Below are 20,204 nucleotides of genomic sequence, written 5' to 3'. Positions count from 1 at the left end.
TTTTATTAATGTTTCTTATTTATACATTTATATTAGGCCTATATTGCATTTTGAATGTAATATGACAATGGAATGTACTAAATGGGTTTAGTTTTCACAGATATTAATGTATGCAATTTCAGCAATAAATATGTAAATTTTTCTAAAAAGGAAACAAATTAGTTGTTTTACTCATTTTAAGAGACCTGTCTTATTTTCTCTTGTATATTTAGTATTGCTCTTTAATAAAGTAAAAGTACTTATTATCCAAATACCCGATTAATCGATGGAAAATCAGTAGAATACTCGATTACTAAAATAATCAATAGCGGCAGCCCTACCTGCGTGTACTAACAGTGGCAAAAGTTAGCAAATGCATTTACTTGAACACAAACCAGACACAACATGAGCATTCTCACTGTTCCCTCTCCCTTTATACTAATGCACACTTGTGACAACTAAAGAAGAGATGACAAACAGTTTCCTTTATGTTTAGTTTCTGGTCGACAGTTAACTGCTAGTTGTATAACTAACTAAATTAGCTTGCATACCCTATGCATTCAAAAGTTAATGCTACGCGAAAAATAACCTTGTTTCCCAGTTTCTGATTTGGGCATACGTGAGATATTTTTAGACACATACCCAAATCGTAGTCCCTTAAATGTTATGAAGTGAAACGCAAGCATTTTTGATGATCGTTTCTGTTCAGTCCGCTCGTTTTATTGTGTTTAACTACAGCTGTCGTCAGTGTTTTTGTTTGGCAATGGCAGCAGGTATGTGTTAAAATAGCAAATTGGAGACTGTATTGTGTCGATTGTGGCACTAAACAACACAACAAGTTGATATTTTAAACTCCTTATGTGGCTGAATCGGTGCTGGTTTGTATTGGCAGTCTCCAGTTTTCCCTTTGTTTTGCCTCCAGCTAATGCCATGAGCGTGATGTCGGCGGAAAAGGGGTCAACGTCAATTTAAGCTTCGCAAACCAAAGCTTTGGTTTACTAAGCTTAAATTGCACTAAAAATCACCTTTTCTGAGGTCACCTCATCTACTGCGCCTGAACAAAGGCTGGCAGCGCCTCCGCTTCGCGTTGGGTCCTGATCACACTGTCGGGGCTAATTTCTGTGATAACAACCGGCTGCCTGTACATTATCCCTTACTTATTCTATAGACAGTTTCAGCGACAACAACATAAACAAACATTATGTGGCCCAAACTTATTTTCCGATAGACCCCGCAAAGAATTAATAGCTGTTGAGTAGTTTTAATTAATCAAATACAATAATATACAGTTAAATATTAATATGAATTAAATATAAATTAAAATTGTTATTTAAATACAGTATGTAGGCCTATATATTTAAATCATTACAAAACTACAAGCTACGTTAACAAAAAAATAATTCAACTTAAAACCAATAACAGGCCAATGCAAACTATTCAATAATTTGATGCAGCTGCATTGGCAAAATCTGTCATCAGTTCATTAAAAACAAATGAATCCTTTGGTATTAGTTAACTTTTGAAAGATACGTTTCCCAAATGCACTGTATCAAAACATACAACAACACCATTAGGAACCGCACTTCACTCCTCACCTTTCCTGAAAAATTATTTCACCATTTTAACTCTCTAAATAATGCCATCTTTCAGGATGTGATATTGTAGTGTTCTGGGGAGGTACTGTGGCCTTGCTTTGCATCATAGACAGTCTCCATTTCCACACATACACACACTTCCATCAGAAGTAAGGAATTACTAACGGGACTGGCTATGCCCTGATGTAATTCCTGCTCTGTTTGGTGGTTATAGATGACAGCTAAACCAAGCAGGAGTCAGTGACCCTCTGACATCTGCACACTGGGAAGCTGCAGAATGGAAACTGCTGAGCTGTAACCATCCTGATCTCACTGAAATTCCTAACTGTTTTACAAGGTGGCCAATTCGTATGAATTTGTAAGATGTGAGTCATACAAAAACTTATGATTATTAGTATAAAACAATAATGAAGCCCCACCCCAAACCTAACCGTCATTTTTACGAAAAACAAATCATACTAAAGCGAGATTATAAATGAGATTATAAAATTAGCCACCTCTTAAAATAGTTGCCATAGGATTGTGTTGACTTTAACTACAACATCCTGTTGCACAAGTATCTTTCGTAAATGTATAATTTGAACAAGTCCCATCATTTCCTGCCTGGCTTGTAATGTTTTAAATAGTTGATATAGTCAGATTGAGATACTGTAAAGTATATAAGAGTATAAAGTTACTTGGCACACACTAAAACCATTTATATTTCTGCTCTGTGGTGAGCAGGGGATATATTTATTGTTGTGATAGTTCCTCTGGTCTGTAAGTTTATCTTGGTGGGTTTCCTATACTTTAATTGGCTCGTCATGCTGCCCCCAGAGAGGAGGCTGAAAAACTGCAGTTTAAAGCTCTGGAATTAACCAACACTTCCTGTCTCCCTACAGAGATCAACATACACTGCTCCTAGTATAAAAGTAGACTATTGTTTTTAAAATAATTTCTAAATTCTAATTTCCTCAGGAGAGCTTTTCATTTGCCTCATTTAGTTTAGTGTGTATTTGCTTTCGGAGGAAGAACACAGAGACCTACATTTGCTTAAGCAACAATAAAATGTTGTCTTTTAGAACTTTAGAATTTTCAAGTTTTACTTAATTAATATTGCATATAGGAATTTATAGTCTTGTTATATTTGACCTGTGCTTCTCTCTCCTTTATCTTAAATGTGTGCTTTCACTGTGCGTGCATGTGTGTGTGTGTGTGTGTGTGTGTGCGTGCACGTCCATGTGTCTGCGCGTCCGTGTGTGTCTATGTCTATGTGTGTTAGTACGTGTGCATATTGTGTGTGTGGAGTGTTTTGTAAGTGGGTATGTCTGTCTTCTGTGTTTTCACCTTTTTCTTGTTTTTACAGGTACAACTTTAATTGTTTTGCTTATAGTCAATATGTCTCATGTACAGCTGCTTTGTAACAATGAAAATTGTAAAAAGCGCTATATAAATAAAGTTGAGTTGAGAGTTATGATTAAAAAAGGCAGTAATAACTGATTTACATTATAAATACAGTTTTGAAGCACATTTTGCCATACATAGTTTACAGGCAAAGTGATGTGAGATAATTTCCATAATACCCCTTCATTTTTATATTGAATAATTTAGATTTTGTCCTATTGGTGCCCCTGTAATGTTTATTTCCATTCTGACCACACAGCCTCAGAATGTGGTTGCATTGGTGTATTGAATGCAATCTCTGTCAAACGATGTTTGCAGATTTTTATGAATAACACCTTTTTTTCCCCATTCTGGGTTTAGACACAGACACGCAGATGAGGCCTAGTGAGATGATTGACTTTCATCTGCAGGAATGGAAGGAGAGTCTTTCTTTCTCTTACACTCCCTCTTTTTCTTTCTCCACCAGTCTATCTGTATAACTGTTTTAGCTTCTTTAGGGGGCGGAAATGTTAATGTTGCCATGGTAACCTTAGCTAAAATCTATCCAGAGCTTAGTGTGTGTGTGTGCATGCGGTGCATGTGTGTGTGTGTGCGTGTTTTCAGTCTTTTTTAAATTGTCCTCATATATACATAGTAAAATATGTAAAAATTGACATTTTAGGTATGAAAATGATGTTTGACTTTGTAATGTTAACAGTTTTTTGTGAGGGTCAGGATAAGTGGTATGGTATAAATATTATGAGCCTGGTATGAAAACAGTGGATGTCAGATGTCTAACATAATGAAAGAAACTTGTACTGTATATGTGTGTGTGAGAGAGTGAAAGAGGAAGCACTTGCCTGTTGTTTGATTGTAGCAATGTTTCCTTTCTGTGAGGGTTTGCTGGAAAATGTGTTTTGGAGGATGCAGCGCTTTCCCCCTCCATCTGTGTTTTCTCACTCAGTTACCTGAGCATTGTTTATGGTTCCTCCATATTCATAGCAGTGTGGCAGACTCTAAGATTTGTCTCATGATATCTCTGCTGGTCCCCCAGGCTTTGCTGCATGCAACATGTGGAGCACTTAAGTGCTTTTCTTCTCCTCGCTGCTTGAGAGAAGGCTTGCTCCCCAAGCACAGCTCATCACGGCAGCTGCTGCCCTCTTTCCACATGGATTTTGACAAGTTTCTCCCTGTCGCTTAAATAATGCAAACTCTCTCGCCTCAGCTTAGCACAATTAACCACAGTGACACTGTGTGTGTGTGTGTGTGTGTGTGTGTGTAGATTTGTGACTGCCACTTTTGTTCTGTATAATTGCTTACTTGAAGTCCATCATGCTTATTTTACATTCAAATAAATGGAGTAATTGAGGTTAAAAAAAACATAAAAATCACCAAATAGATGCATAACTTGAAATATTTTACATTTATTAAAAAGAAAAAAAGTTAGTTTTATGACATTTATGTAAAATATAAATGGAATCACAAAGTGCCCAAATTTGTCCACCAACAGCAGATTAGTGCAGTTGTAATTAACACCACTTGAGGGTTAATAGTTCTCTTTTGTCAATTCACACAGTTTGTCCAGTTGCTCTAAAACTTGAAATTCCATCGATTAGCGTTTCTTTCTTTGTAGCCACAATGTATGCAGCTACATGTGAGCCAAGCAATGTCAACTTATTCATTTTTCTTACCATGACTGCTAATGTAAATGGCATCTCAAGCCCTGAGTGCATTCATTCATCTGTCACAAATTGCAATAACCAAACACGAAATGCATCACTGCCTCAATGCATATGTCAAAACCAAGTGTTCTATCAAAAGTGTCAGGTAAAGATTGGTTTATGTGCATGTTTGTGCGTCCATGTATGCGCGTTTGAGTTTGGAGGAGGCAGAGAAAGCATTTTTAAGTCCAACGGCTGTGCAGTTTAGAAGCTGACGGCTGAATCATAGGTTGCTAGGGCAGAAGGAGAAAAATCAATGGCTTTTAAATTCACTTTGTGAGGTAATATCAAAAGCAGTGACTGTTGAATCACAAATAAGTACATGGCTGCGTGCAGGTTTAATGCAGAGGCAGGGTGAAGAGATGAGGGCTTATGCAGAGGCTGTTTTAGGCAGGAGCCGGGCAGCAGTGTGATGAAGATGCCTGTCGCTGATAAAAACTCCCTCAAGACCTCCCACTCACCTTCACTATCTGCCGAAAATGACCAGTAGCTGCGGCAGCGGTGGCTCAAAATCCTGCACTGACGAGCGCCTTCAACATCCAGTATTATTGTTTCATTAGGTTTGCCAGCGGGTAAAACCCAAACAGCGCGCTGCATTCATCACTCATTGATGATGCAGGTTTCATTGCTCAGGGGTATGTCTATAAATTTAATTTTAATGTCCGTGCCAAATATTCATGTAATGTAATACAGCCTCAAACGGGCCAGAAAAGTACACTGAAAGTTGTACATGGGCACCTTATTGTTTACGTACGACTTGTTATTATGAAGTCTTTAAATAAAGAATTAAATCTATTTATGTTTATTTTCTTTAAGCCTTCAAATCAATAGAATAGTTTTTTGTGAGAAACAGGTCGGAAATTAAGTCGTTATTCACAGAAAATGGCCAAATTGTGCTGGTGCCTCATTTTATGGGCTGCTTATACTAATATTTGCCATTTAATGTGATTTGTGCGTTGGAATGTAAGTCACTTTGGCTGGCAAGCATCTGCGAACAACATGAATGCCAAATTAATTTTTACTTGTTTGTTAATGTGTCTGTTCTTTAACCGAGATATTAAACGTATCTTATGTTTCACGTAGTATTACATTCCACCCCGACATGCTGGAATTTTATCACGGCTGTGCGGCGAGACATAATTGACATTAGGCAGAGCCCAACTGAGGCATTAGATCTGTCTGACTCTAATAGGGATGAAGGTCATTGGCAACATAAATCCAACGTGTGAAAAGAGATGGAAATGGGCACGGGATGACTGCTGATATCATTTCTGTTTCAGATATGTCTGTGTGATTGATGAGGCTGAAAGCAAACAATACATCTCCTTTCAGGTGAAGAGAAGTAGCAAGGAAACTGGCACATTTGTGTCCCTACTTTAGATCACTCGCAATTCATTGCAGCTTTGAATTATGGGACGTATTGGCATCCGACTATATCACAGACAGAGAGAGGTGTTAATCAGAAGCAGACACTTTGGGCATTTGAGAATGGTTATGTAGCTATTTTTACAAATGAAGGCACTTCATAATCTCTGCTGGAATCTGCATGTTGTGGATGATTATATACTATGTAAGAGACAGTATGCATGGGCTGTCATATCAAACAGAACTGACTGCTTACATTGATTTTCTGCTTACACAGACATTCGATAAACATTTTCAGAGACCTTACCATCAACAAATCTTCAAACACGCATGTAAGCTCACAGAGCTCTGGTCTTACGTACCTAGTGCCAGTTTTTACTTTTAGCAGTATGGGGGAAAGGGTTAAAGATCAAAATATATTTGTAAGAAAGTGGCCAAACTTACATCAAAGTGTCTGATTCACTTAACCACATAGCCCCATTGTGAAAAAAGTGGCTTATCAAGTATTTTCACATTTTAGGCAAGTCATTGAAATGTGTTTGTACAGGTATATGGATATTAATATGGTTTTGACTTGGAAGTTTTTTTTATCGTAAAAATACTTTTAACAGGACTAAGTTAATAAACAAACATATACATACCAAAAATTTCCTTCAAAAACAGCCATATAGATGGTTTCATCTTAACAACATAAACAAACGTTACTGTGCATGTGCACTTTTGTTAACTTCCGGTACACATTCACAAACAATAGAGTGCCTGTAGATTATTTCTGATATCAAGCAAGAAACCGAGAAGAACCGTAACTGGGCTAAACTTGTCTTTCCAATATTTTGAATTTAGACTGCGATACCAAGCTCAACCGCTAGATGTACCATATGGTTTGTTTAAATGCGACGAAATACAGGACCAATTGAACAAATTGTTTATTTAATAAAATGAACATACAACAAAAGTTTAACAAATCGTTTATTTAATACAATTACTATACTGTAAAATAATAATTTAAATGAATATTAACATAAATAAAATAAAATATAAGTAATAGCCAAACACAAACCGGAAGTTTACTGGGGGTCAGGCGCGCGTGTGTCCGATGAATTGGTCTATATGATATCTTGTTTCTAAATATAAACCAGCCCACAAATACAGAAACCATGCTGTAACATGTTACATTGATGTATACTAAGTGAAAGCAGTCTAGTTCTTCTTTGAAACTTTATACAGAGGTATCTAATGTCCAGGCCAGTGCCAAAAAAGAATACTAAGCCATGCTTGATGATTTAATTGAAACATCATTTTACAGAGGAATTAGTCAAGACAGTGATGTCCTTATTTGGACATGTAATTCTCAAGTGTTTATAAAGATTTCATGCACACATCTGTTTGTACATTTTATCCTTTCAATGCTTGAGGGACAGAGTACAATTAAATCTGTTAGACTTTATCCAGTTTTACTATTCTCCTAATTTAAGGCTATTAATAAACACCGCATAAGAGCAACACCACTGACACGGCTGTTTTAACGTCATTCTCAGCGTAGCCCTTTTTAGTCACCATGCTGCTACAGGAACTTGTTTGTTAACTCTCCCAGAAGCATCGACTAAAAATGGAGTTTATTAACCCTGTACAATTCGTCGCTCATTCACTTGGGGAAGGTGTTATTTTGTTTTCTTGAAATGACACGGCTATTTGAAGGGGTGTAATATCACATAACTTCTACTAGCAGCTATATCTATTCACTATGTGTTTGTGCTTTAGTTTTCAAACACTATGTAGAAGAGCATTCTGGAATTAAAGGGATAGTTCACCCAAAAATGAAAATTCTGTCATGAATTACTCAAGTTGTTCCAACCCTGTATAAAGTTCTTTGTTCTATTGAACACAAAGAAAGAAGAATTGAAAGAAGAATGAAATAATTTTGAAGAATGAAAGATTTCCAGGGCACAACTGACTACCATTAAAATGGTAGTCAAAGGTGCCCCAGAACCCCAGTTTGTTTTTTTGAATTCTTCTAAATATTTTCTTTTGTGTTCAACAGGAGACAAACATATTATACAATAATTCGTTCTACTTTGGTAGTTAATGGAGCCCCAGAAATCTCAGTTGCTAACATTCTTCCAAATATCTTTCTCTGTGTTCAACCGAACAAAGCAATGTATACAGTTTTGGAACAACTTGAGGGTGAGTAAACCATGACAGAATTTTCATTTTTGGGTGAACTATCCCTTTAAGAAGTAATCGTGCTTGTGGTCCAGACTGTGATAAACCTTTCTAAATAATTAATCCATCGCCTGTTCTCTCATTTCATTGCTTACTTAACTCTGTTTTCTTTAAGCAAGTTCAGGGCTCAGTGTGTGTCTGACATGACATGAGCATGTCTGATTGAGTCAAATTCTTTAGTCTGAAAAAACTGCACACTAATATTCAAGGTCATGCTTCACTGCGCAGCTAAATTAGTGAAAAGGTTTTAAGAGCTTAACACAAAGTCTTGTGTCCCATTGCAGGTTATACAGTAGAAGTTTATCAAGGAACAACCTTACACGTGTCACATCTAAGCCTTGGGTTTGAACGAATGACTGAATGGATGACAGCAGGACGATTGTCTAACCTTCATTCTAGTGTAGATAGGATTAGAGATGTTTGTGATGGGTCTGTAATTGTAAATACTTTGCTGTCAGAACCACGGTTGTCCATAGAGTCAACAAAACTTCCCCTGATTAAAAATCAATAATTGCTTGACAGAGCATAGCTCCTCTTGTTGCCATCTTCATTTTCTCGCAGAAACCCCCAACGTACCATCTGACTCCATCAGTGATCGATTCTCTATCCTGTATTCCTCGTCAGAAGGGCTCCGTACAGAATGAGCCTTACCGTGTGGATGAATTGGTCATGCGTTGTCATGTTTGTGGATTGTTTTGAGGGGGCGGAGGATGTCTTTGCTTTAATGATGTTCCATAGCTCCGCCCCGCGAGCGGGATGCCACTAATTCGCTCTGACGGTCTGTCATGGAGTCAGATGACTCAGAGGCACATCAGGCTCATGTGCCTCCATTGTGCAACCAAATCAGAAAGCCGAGGGTTCCGACTCTACACGCTGTCACATACTTACTACATGCTCTGCAGGGAAGGCAGCCAAGAGACATAAGAAAATCGAGAGAGAAACAACAGCAGCAGAAGCAGCAGCTATGTGGAAGCCAAAAATGAGCAAAGCAAAGTGAGATGCATTTCTCAATGCTCAGGATAGATCAGCAATGATAAATATTGTGCATATTTGCAGTGGACATTTTGTTATTGACCAGCTGCATGTATGCTCTTATTGTGGATGTTGGAAATAAAGTATCTTTGGTTGAAAAAACTCATTTTAAATCAAGGTGACTCTCACAGTGTTTACTTGTGTATTTGTGATTGTGTACCGATTTGGCTTGAAACCCAAATTTAGTATATGTTCACACAAAAATAGTCAAAAAACAACTTTTAGGTGTCCCTCACTTCACTTGTATTAAAATATCATGAACAAGACAAATCCTTGCTTCAAATGTAATAATGTCCTCAGGTTTAAATGAGGGTTAGGGTAGACAATATCATTAGCCTGGTATGAAAACTTTGGAAGTCTTCCCTACTGTACCTGACATCCTTCAACCTTACTAGAGTTCATGGGATTTGGGGTTGTTGTTGGATCACTGTTCACTGTAACACTCATAAGACTGTGTGCAGGGAGGCTAAAATTGAATTGAAATTACGGAATGAAATGTCTCAGAATAAGGAAAATTGGCCTCAATTACTGGAGAATTCCTTATTCAGTCATGTTTTGACCTCTCCTGTGCCAGGAAAATATGAACGTCATTTAGTAGCACAGAGAGGAAAGAGAGCAGCGAAGAAAGAGAGAGAGAGTGACGGAGAGAGAAAGGGAACAAAATGTGTATGTTAGTCAGCGGCTCTGAGTGTTAAATATGTTTCTAGGGGTACGAGTCAGCTCATAATATTTTGGTTGGATTAAAGCATATGCATGATGTTTTTTATGTTTGAATTCTCAGCATAGAAACAGACAGCAATTCGCCGACCAAGTGCCAGAGTTTATTTATTGTGTCAGTTTTTATCTCAAAGTATCTCCTTGGGGAAACTCAGTGCTCCATGTGTACTGTAGTTAAATGGATTAAACGAGGCTTCGAGGCAACAAAAATTGCCTCTACGATTTTTTTTATTCGAATTACTCGAGTTACTCGAGGAATCGTTTCAGCCCTACTAAGGAGTTAAGGTGCATCCCAAATCACATACTTATGCACTATTCTATGTTATTTTGTAGTAAAAATAGTATAGTAAATAGTAGGGATGCACAGTAAATTATCGGCCATATCGGTATCGGCCAATAAATGGACATTTTTAATGTTATCGGTATCGGCTGATAATAAAATTTACATCGATAAATTATAGATGATAAATCATCAATCATTTCCTCTGGTTAAACTTCTTCAGCTGCACACTGCTCACAGAACGTTCCGATATGGTCACGATGTGGAGTTTTTTAAAGGGTGTGGGGACGTTATTTGCTGGACCTTCACAGAACATTCAGGACGTTCTCTGAACGTATAGGGGACCCCCAGACAGCAAGCTAACAGGGACAAACAATTGAATCAAAGTTAAAAATTGTTGATTTGTCAATGTTAATTAAAGCTATTTATGTTGAAATAATGTTGCATTTCAACAAACCACCATTACGGTGATCAGTGTTTGCTGTGGATTTTCATTGTATCAATTCTATTTCCTCTTCCAATGCGTGCGATGTGTTTCTATAAGAACACTTTTGCGTTGTCAAAGGATAAAATTAAAAAAAGTTTAATTTGGCAATATTTGCTATTTGTGATGTGCAATAAAAAAATGAAGATGCTTAAGTAATACTGAGATTCATGATTAATGTAAATTTCCTTTTTTTTAAAGTGGAAAGTACTGCTACAAAATAAACAAAAAAATTACTGACACACTAAGGCATCAACAGTCATCACACAAAACTCGAAAATGGTGACAATCAACAAAAGAAAGCTTCATGCTGCAATGCATGCTGGGTAACATCATAGTACAAAACTCATTCATGACTCTCAGCATTGCAGTTGATCTGTTTATCTGAATTAGTTTGATGATTGTCACCATTGTTGACCATTATTTGTATTATGAGTGTTGATGTCTAAGTGTTTGTGTCATTCTTTTTTGCAGTAAATTTTCATTAGTCATGAAATCATGAATCTATACTATAACACACTATAACGTTTTTATTTCAGCTTTATTACAAAATGATCATAATGAAAATAGGAATAATAACCATAGACATTAGTATCAGTTATTGCACACTGCTTTAGAGACTGCTTAATGCCAGTGGACCTTTGAAACCCCATTTGTGCGATATTTTCCTGTTTCAGATGAAGGTCCTGACAGAGGCCATTGCTGGCCATTGTGTCGCAGCTTTGACAACTTAAACAATGTCTATGGATATTGGTACATGACATGACCACCAGAAGCATGCCAGTGGCCCTGTCTTTTACTTTCAGCCATTACGGAATGCACTGAAAAGTGATACATTGTGACCTTTCTTGCAGTGATCCAAGCTTTAATATGAAGTGACCTGATCTGGCTGTGTTTCTCCTGGACCTTTTTAGTTGAAAAGTGCACTTCACATGCTTTCATGTAATTGGCAAGTTGCAGTCCCCCACAGGTTAAAAAATGTTGCTTGTCAGGTGGCGCAAAGTTTTGCAAACACTAGTCTTAGCGGCTGTATTGTTGGTAACTGCTGGTAAAGTGTGTTCTTTATGGGTTATAGGCTGTCTTGTGATGTTAGGATGAGCTCCTGCAATCATGCTGTTCCACTCGGCTTCATTGTAAATGGAAAGTCAACTGACCGATAGTTGCTCTGTAATTGCATCATTGAGGAAACCATTACTTTGATTTGAGACAATGCCAGACAGAGGACTTTTGGAGGAGGAGAGATTTTGGTCACTGAGTTCTTATTATCACTTATACACCGTGCATCGGTTAAAATAGTAAAAATGAATATTTTTGATGGACCTTTTAAGTATGTTTTCAATGTGCTGGCTACTTTGCTTTGTTAACAATTTTTGTGCTCTACGCAACTGAGGAGTGCATGTTTTTTAACGCACACAGTTGCTTTTTGATGGGCATTGAGTTCTTTCAAGTAAAATCTACCAAAAAGACAACTTGCTGTAAGACTATGAGAAGTATTTTACTGTGTGTGTAATGTGTGTTTACTTCTCTGTTTGGTTGCAGTGTTACGAGTCTTGCCTACGAGAGACTTTTCCGTCAGCCTATGAACTCCTACAGTACAGAGATGAATGGACATGGCTGGCAGTCAGTGGACGGCAAGTGGACCGCTGGTGTCATGGACACTGCAGCCTCTCCATCGAGCAGTAGACAGGAAGTCCATCATCAAGCCAGGTGTCGAACTGTTTAAGACCCACCCCAACAAATGCCTTAAAGACACAGTACACTACATCTCTATGTAGAGGAACCTGCAGCAGGAGACTTCTTTACAAAGCTTGACATGTTTTCATTTTCTTCTTTACGAGTGATTCAGTGTCTTGCAAGAACAGATGTGAATATTTTCTTATAATAGAGAAATATTTGTTTGGGTGTAATATTGCCACTTGGTTTTGTGTGGTAGGCCTGGTGAAAGGTGTTAAATAAGTGAAGGGAAAGTCTACTGTTTGTCTGTGGCAGCCTCTTCCATCTAGTTTTATTTTCATTCCTAAACCAAAAGACTGCTGGCTGGAATTAAGAAATTCAGCAGCACTGCTCAATGATGTCAGTCTGGACTCCTTCTGGGGTCACACATTTACAGTATAAATGCAGGGTCAAAGTCACATTCCCCTCACTGGTTTTCGCGAGACCTCAAATAACAATCATCCGCTTTTAGATAAGAGTAGCTGTGTCCTAGTCATAATTCCTAAAGTAAACATAAGTAATAGTTGGACCTAAGTGTTGCTGTTTTGAGGGCCTTGGTGGTCTCCAAGGTAAAGATATAAGCACAGGGAGTGAATTGCGGGTACCATCAGGTTCGGTGGACAGCTGGTTGACGTTCATGCGAGTCGGTGCAGCACTGGACTGATGCCCAGCGCTCAGATGGCGAGCCGAGTCTGTTTATCTCAGCAGTCGCATCAGTCTGAATCCACTTTAAATGACAGCGACGTCCCATTTAGACCCACATCTACAGATGGATTTATAAATATTACCAATCGGTTTATTGAAATAGGAATAACAAGAGCACTGCAGCACTTCTAAAGCGTATTACAATGCTGTTCTGTTGTAAACTGGAATTTTGTTTGTGCAATTCAATTCCCCTCTTTTGCAATCCCCTCTATAAATAGTGGCCTCAAACAGAAGACTGCAAATTACAGTGCCCCACACCGACAGTTTGACAATAAAGCCAGATCTAAACAGATCTGCAAGTCATATTCCCAGTGAACTAATACTCTTAGCGTCGTGAGACAAAAACACAGGGAGAGTCTCTTCTACTTCTGTCCTTCGCTTCACCTCCCACTCCCGTTTCTTTCTTCAACACACTGGCACACAATCGTTTTCCTTTCTTCCCTGCCTATCTGACATGCACCCAAGCATGCAGACTTGAGCTTATGCACACATTCTATTCTCTAGCTCTGTCTGTTTGTCTGTCTGTCTCTCTTGTTCCTGTATCTGTCGGAATCTACTCTGAATAGACATGTCCGAATTTTAATAAAGGATAAAAGATTTGTGGACTATATGAACTTCTAGAATATAAACACAAACAATTTATAGAATGAACCAGCTGCTTTGTTGTCATGGAAATACATTCAAGTAATCTGTATGCAAAGTTATATGGAAGTGTACTATCTATTTTTTTAAATCTAGCCTTGAATATTATATAACCAAAGTTGAACCCTGAAAGTCTTATGTTTTGCGTTTGGACCTCTTTTTATTTCCTTAAGAGATTTAGACGTGGTGAAAATCAAAAGATGCACATGAAACGCGTATGTACATAATCAGATGTCTATTTTATTGTGTCCTCAAGGTCACACGTCATTTTAGGCAGATCTACTTTTTGACTGTTAGCCTTCTTGAGTCCCTGGCCCTGTCGTTCGTATAATTCCTGATGGGTTTCGTGAACCTCGTGGAAGCCGATCCTGCCAACTGCAGACTCTCCACAACTCTCTCTTTTTTAGCGTGTGTGGTAGTTAGATTATTGGACCTTCTAGCAGAGAACCGCTTGCTAAGTACTTTTCACAAACTGAACGCAAGGTGGATCTAAACACGGAGCATCGTGTCATGTCACATGCCGCAGATCAGCATGTGGCTGTAATATGTAAATATGTGTCAGTAAAATGATGATGTCACAATGACATGTTGCTCTGTGCTCCGTGCAGTGGATCGGAATGGTTTACGTTCAAGAATAAAGGAATTCCTTAACATCCGCGATGCGCATGGTTCTTTCATTGTACACCGAGTCAACAGCCAAGAATTATCAGCCAACCGTGAGGAGACGTTGTTACCATGGTGATGCTCTGCCAGTGCTGACTGGTCAGCTGGGTTTGGAGGGAGAGAGGAAGCTTTGCCTTGTGATAGAAGAGAATTACGTGCTAAATGAGACATATCAGCACATCCTCTCGTTGATTTGATCAATTATTTTGTTCACATTTGCTTTCGAATTGTGGGCCTGTTTAGTTAACTCATGTTGTTGAATTTACAGAGGAAACAAAACGAGGAATCTAAAAGCTCACTTAAAGGGATAGTTCACCCAAAAATGAGAATTCTGTCATCAGTTACTCACCCTCTTGTCATTTCCAACAAAATAAGATATTTAGTGAAAGTAACCCATTTGTCAGGTGTGGTGACCCATACCCAAAATGTGACCTCTGCATTTAACCCATCCAGAGAGTAGTGAACACACGTACACCTGGAGCAGTGGGCAGCTATCTCTGCAGCCTTTCTCAAGGGCACATCAGTCGTTACTTGCCGGCCTTGAGAATCGAATCGGCAACCTTCTGGTCACAAGTCCGACTCTTTAACCATTAGGCCACTACTTTCCCTCTTTAGAAGAATGTTGTACCCATTGACCTGTTGGTTTTGTCCACACAATAGTAGTGAATGGGTACCACCGTTGTTCAGTTACTAACGTTCTTCAAAATATCTTCTTTTGTGTTCTGCAGAAGAAAGAAAGTCATACAGGTTTGAAATGACAAGAGGGTGAGTAAATGATGACAGAATTTACATTTTTGGGTGAACTATCACTTTAAATGATAAAACACACAATGTACCATAAGAAATTCTGCTCTCTGATTGAGAGGCAAAACCATGAGAAATATATCAAACATAGAGTACCTGGAAAAGAATGGTAGTACACCAATGTGATATTTGATGTACTGTATAGACCATAAAATGTTGTTGTGTCTTTACTCACAGCATGAAATATATTGTTCATTGTTGCAAGTGACTGCAGTCGTTTGCTCTTTGTTAATGGATTTCAGTGAGCTTAGATCAATTCTTTAGAATCATAATTAGGCATTTTTCACTTTTGTAAAGTGTTGTAATGGACAAAGTGACCAGTGTAACACTTGACTACTCACCCTTGTCTCCATACAGTAATGAAACCGCGGGAGAACATTGCTGACTGAGAAAGATCACATTCAATTACCAGATCGCTTTATTAATTCTGTCAATCATATACCACTTTACCCTCTCATACTTAGATCGCTGAGAAAACGATTACACACATGGATAACATTTACTAACCATTTCTGCCAATTAGGAGGAGGGATAGGTGTTCAGAAATGAGAACTGGATCATTTTTGTAATCAATACACACGAGTGGGCTCTGCCTTTTCTGCTTCAGAAGTCCCGTCAATGAGAGGTGTGTTGGGGTCAGCTCTTGTGCCTCCTAACAAACATGCAGAAGGAGATGCGTTCGGTGAGTCTGTATTTCTTACAATGAACATGGCAGCAAAGTGTATAGAAACATCCCCATCAAAGTAGTAAATAAATAAACCCGATGTTCGTCCATTCATGTGAGTTCTGGATGGGCTTGCCCTTTTCCTTCTGCATGATGCTTTGGTTTTGAAAACTTGCATCCTGATTGAATATGTATTTGTGTTATTTATTACTTTTTGTATATTGGAGACCCTATGTCATTTTTTTTTAGACTTTAATTCATCAATGATTTTTCTACATGCATATCATTTTGTAGGCAGCAATATGATGTGATGGAAATGAAATTATGTGCAATGTTGAAAATTCAAAAAGAAAAACACAAAATATAATATATTCAATAAAAAAAACAAAGAAGGCCATTTTTATCTTTCTCCTCTGTGTGCATTTTTCAATTAATCATTTTGTAATCTGATCGTCCTTCTCTAAACCCAGCTGTCATGATATCAACTCACGTTCTTCTCTGTTCTGACACTCTGATCCTCATTTGTGTGTGTAAGAGAAGCCTGCGAGTTCATGTAGCGTGTGTCCAACAAGTACCTCACCGAACCCGTTCTGAGGGCGAAGGACAAAGCGTTGTGACATTAGGGACGTTTTCTACTTTATGAGCCCATTAACTTGTTTTTGACACCTGATCCACCGGTCGTTCATGTAAGGCACAGTTTAAATATTTAAAATGGAAGCTGCATGGAGCAATTAGACTCTTGGATAAGCTCCAGACACAGTAGCCGAACTCCCAAACACAATGTGCCCGAGCTCACACCCTGCACACAAAATAGCCCTGCACTCCTCTGCACCGCACACACACACACGCTCGCATGCGGCGATGTAAACACCCTCACACTCACAATAACACTTGAATGCTGATGCAGTCCTTTTTCTTAACACAGACTCGCTTGTCCACACCAGCGCACCAAAATAAATGAGGTGTTAATGAGTCCCAGTCTTATCTTCCGCCATTGTTTGACTTTAGGGAAGAAGTCACCAGTGGCGAGCGGACGAGAGTCAACAGGTAGTAGGGTACAGGTGACCTTTCTGCTTTAATTATAGATCGCCCCTTTCTCTCTGGGCTTCTTTATGTACTGTAAACTGCAGAAGCTGACATGGAAAGAGACAGATTTGTCTTTGGTTGTTTGCATTCCGCCTTGAAGGTCAGTGCTTTTGGGCTCCGAGGGTGTAAATCAGCGCTAATATTTATAGACCTGCGCCCATCAGTGCTGTCTGTAAAATGGGGTGAACTTGCCAGAGGACCCAAAACGGTCCGTGAGGTTCTCGTCTTCACGTTCGCTCGAGGCCACGTGCGTACCTGCTCGCATTTGCTGTGTCTCCATCAGCACGCTTACATAGGCCCTAACGTTTCCGATGTTACGAATGTCATACTGTCACATTCGCATTAGCCGTGTCCGAGCATGTTTGTTACCATTGGGTGGAACAGTCAGGGCGCATAGACTCATTTCTGGTGACTGACTCACCAATGAGATAGCTACGCCTGAGTGGCACAATACTATTTGCATCATACCTATGCAAGGTCACTGAATACGAAAAAATACAGGCCATGAATGGTAATATTTCAGACATTTGGTTTTACATTTTGGTTTCAAATGCATGTTAGTGGATGAGCGTGAGTTCTGCTGGCTTTGAGTTGTGGCTTGTGGCTGTCTTCCAGGAATAGGCCACATCACTCAAAGGTGTAACATTAATCCTGACACAGAACAATAGCCAAGCACATGGTGGGCATTCTGTAGCCTTCACACTACCACAGAACGTGGTAATAGATGGCTAGCCTTATCCCATTCCCCAGCCCCGCGTTGGAAACTTAATGCCCAGCTCTTTACTGTCCCTGGAAATTCTACACCATTTTATGCTCCAACAGTTATCTTTAACCCGCCTCTCTCAACGTCGTGCCCTGAACTCCTCGCTTTCTTTTCATTCTAATCCAGCACTTCTTAGATTGGCCCACCTCATCCTCATATAATGTCCAATCTCTCTCCTGCTTTGTTATTGTGCCCCCTTCCTCATCAGAATTCTGTAGCGTAATTACCCGAGCTTTTCCCAGGGCCTCTCCAGACAGCATTTGATTCACACCTAATTAAAGCAATCAAGTGATAATCAAAAGTTTGATTTTCTCAAAAATGATTGCCGGTCCTGGGTTGAGGAAGACTCGGCAAATGATATTCCCCCATGGACAGCAATTGCAGGAAAAGATCAATTGTATTTAACATCATTTATAAGCATATTTTTGAAATAATACGCACCCGTTGCCATCAGTCATCATGAAACATATAATTGATATTGTATCGTGAAGCCTATCTTTTAATTGGAGAGCTGGAAATGTTTGCCTTGTGGAAAAAAACACAAATAACTTTGTACTGTAGGACATTGTGATCCAGACCAGTTGATGGATTCCTTGAATTTGTATTATTGACTGATGTCATTTTACTTTCTACTTCATTGTTTTCCTGAATACAAATCAAACAAATAGTGAATAACATCATACGAACAGGTAACAATATAACCTGAAGGTAACACACCTCTAAATGTCCTGACCCAGCTGAACCCCATTCACATATTAATGACATGATTCATGGCTGCTTTCACAATTGTAGGAACAGAGAATTGACTATTGTTGAATTTCTATTTGGAACTTTCCAAGAATATTGCCTGTCCCACCTCAAAGGTTTGTCCTTCTTGACTGTATCCAACAATTATCATCATACCACAGCGTTGTTTTGTTTTGCTCTGTCCCACATTCTGCATGCAAATTTACCAAATGTTTTTCACTGTGTCAAAACTGTGAAGTTACGTAATAGAGTACCTCAGAGATGATGTATTTTTGTACGCAAACCCCGGGAGCGAGTTAGCATATTAGGACTTCTGGTTGCATCGCCCCAAAGTCTATAGGTTTTTGAATGGGTTTTAGGTAAATCGCCTGAAACAACATCTGTGGTTAACAAAACCTCTAAATATTTTCAAGTTTTAATCTATGACATAAAACACACTAGTTGTATCCCGCTTGTGGTTTTTTTAAACCTTTGTGTCTTTAAATGCGCAAGTTGCTAAAAGCAACTACATTTGGGGGGGACACATTAGACATCATTGCGCATTTAATCTCACAAATAATGCAATAATGGACACAAATCTCTAAAAACATTGTTGGGGATTCAGTCAGTGGAGTAATTACTTACTAGGGAACACATTTTTAATAATGTTTGAATAAGATGTCAGAGGCTTGATATCGAGCGACCATAGTGTAGTCTAGCCTCGTGTTTGCTTTTTACTTCTGCCAATTGTATTTAGGCTTCAAAAATAGCAAATATTGTGTTAATCAGTAAAGATTATCTTAATAGACAAAACATGTAAACATCGTGAACATTTGTTAATCACAGATCTTATTTTTTTCGATCGTCCAAAAGTCTATGGGAAAAATTATGCTTTTGGTCGAGGGAACCAGCGCGGTGCTAATTTCCGGGTTGGCCTACAATAATAAGTCATCTCTGAGGTACTCAATTGAGCCACTTTTAATAGAATAGCAGGAAGACACGTAAATAATCTCATCCCATTTCCTGAGTTTAGAGAATTTTTATTTTTACATTCATTTGTATTATTTGTATTATAGCTCAGTTTATATGTAATTTCAAGTTAGATACAATTAGATTATTCGTTCAAAATCACAAATATCGGGATCATTGTTTTAAACCAAAAATCCTGGGTTTTCTTTCATGCACATGGACATTTTTAAGGTTAATTTCAATCAACCCAGGATTTTTACAGCATAGACATGAACAGAAAATAAAATTAAATAAAGCTCATCATATTTTGTTTAGTAAAGTATAGGCTTTATTACAGTATGTCAATTTGAAGATTGAAGGATGAAACACTTTGTCTTAGACACTTCCTTTATCTCAAGGACAGTATCAACACAAAAACTCCCATCTGTCTGTGCGACAAGTTGAGATCAGAGGTCACTGCTTTACAGTGGCCTTTTGATGTAATGTCGAAGCTCAAGGTTTAATAACATGTGCTGACATGTGTTGATGAATGGAATCACAATGGGTTATTTCACAAAAAGGTGTACAAAGGGCTGACAGCATCACTTCACGCTTAAATGTGCTGTAACTACATCCAGTAATATTTGGTGAGAGGAAATCTGCTGTCTTGGCAACAGAAGCCTTTCATTTGATATGGGTCCCTTCTGCAGCGATGAATGTATGTTAGATCGG

General features: G+C 38.5%; 1 protein-coding gene across 4 annotated transcripts in view; it reads left to right on the top strand.

Moving 5' to 3' along the window:
• The window catches only part of kcna4 (potassium voltage-gated channel, shaker-related subfamily, member 4), a 119,252-nt gene that overhangs the window by 11,697 nt on the left and 87,351 nt on the right, over positions 1–20,204 (top strand). For 2 of the 4 annotated variants that reach the window (XM_057345660.1, XM_057345668.1), the window contains exon 3: positions 12,298–16,339. The exons of 1 other annotated variant lie outside the window; for it this stretch is intronic. The gene's annotated coding sequence lies outside the window, so the exon portion shown is untranslated. Of the gene's footprint in view, positions 1–3,317; positions 6,822–12,297; positions 16,340–20,204 lie in introns of those variants that run through there. One more of the 4 variants, XM_057345687.1, reaches the window with a different exon arrangement.

The sequence above is a fragment of the Triplophysa rosa genome, linkage group LG1 (genome assembly GCF_024868665.1).
Source record: "Triplophysa rosa linkage group LG1, Trosa_1v2, whole genome shotgun sequence".
In the NCBI taxonomy this organism is placed as follows: domain Eukaryota; kingdom Metazoa; phylum Chordata; class Actinopteri; order Cypriniformes; family Nemacheilidae; genus Triplophysa; species Triplophysa rosa.
This window is presented reverse-complemented; position numbering and strand designations above follow the sequence as displayed.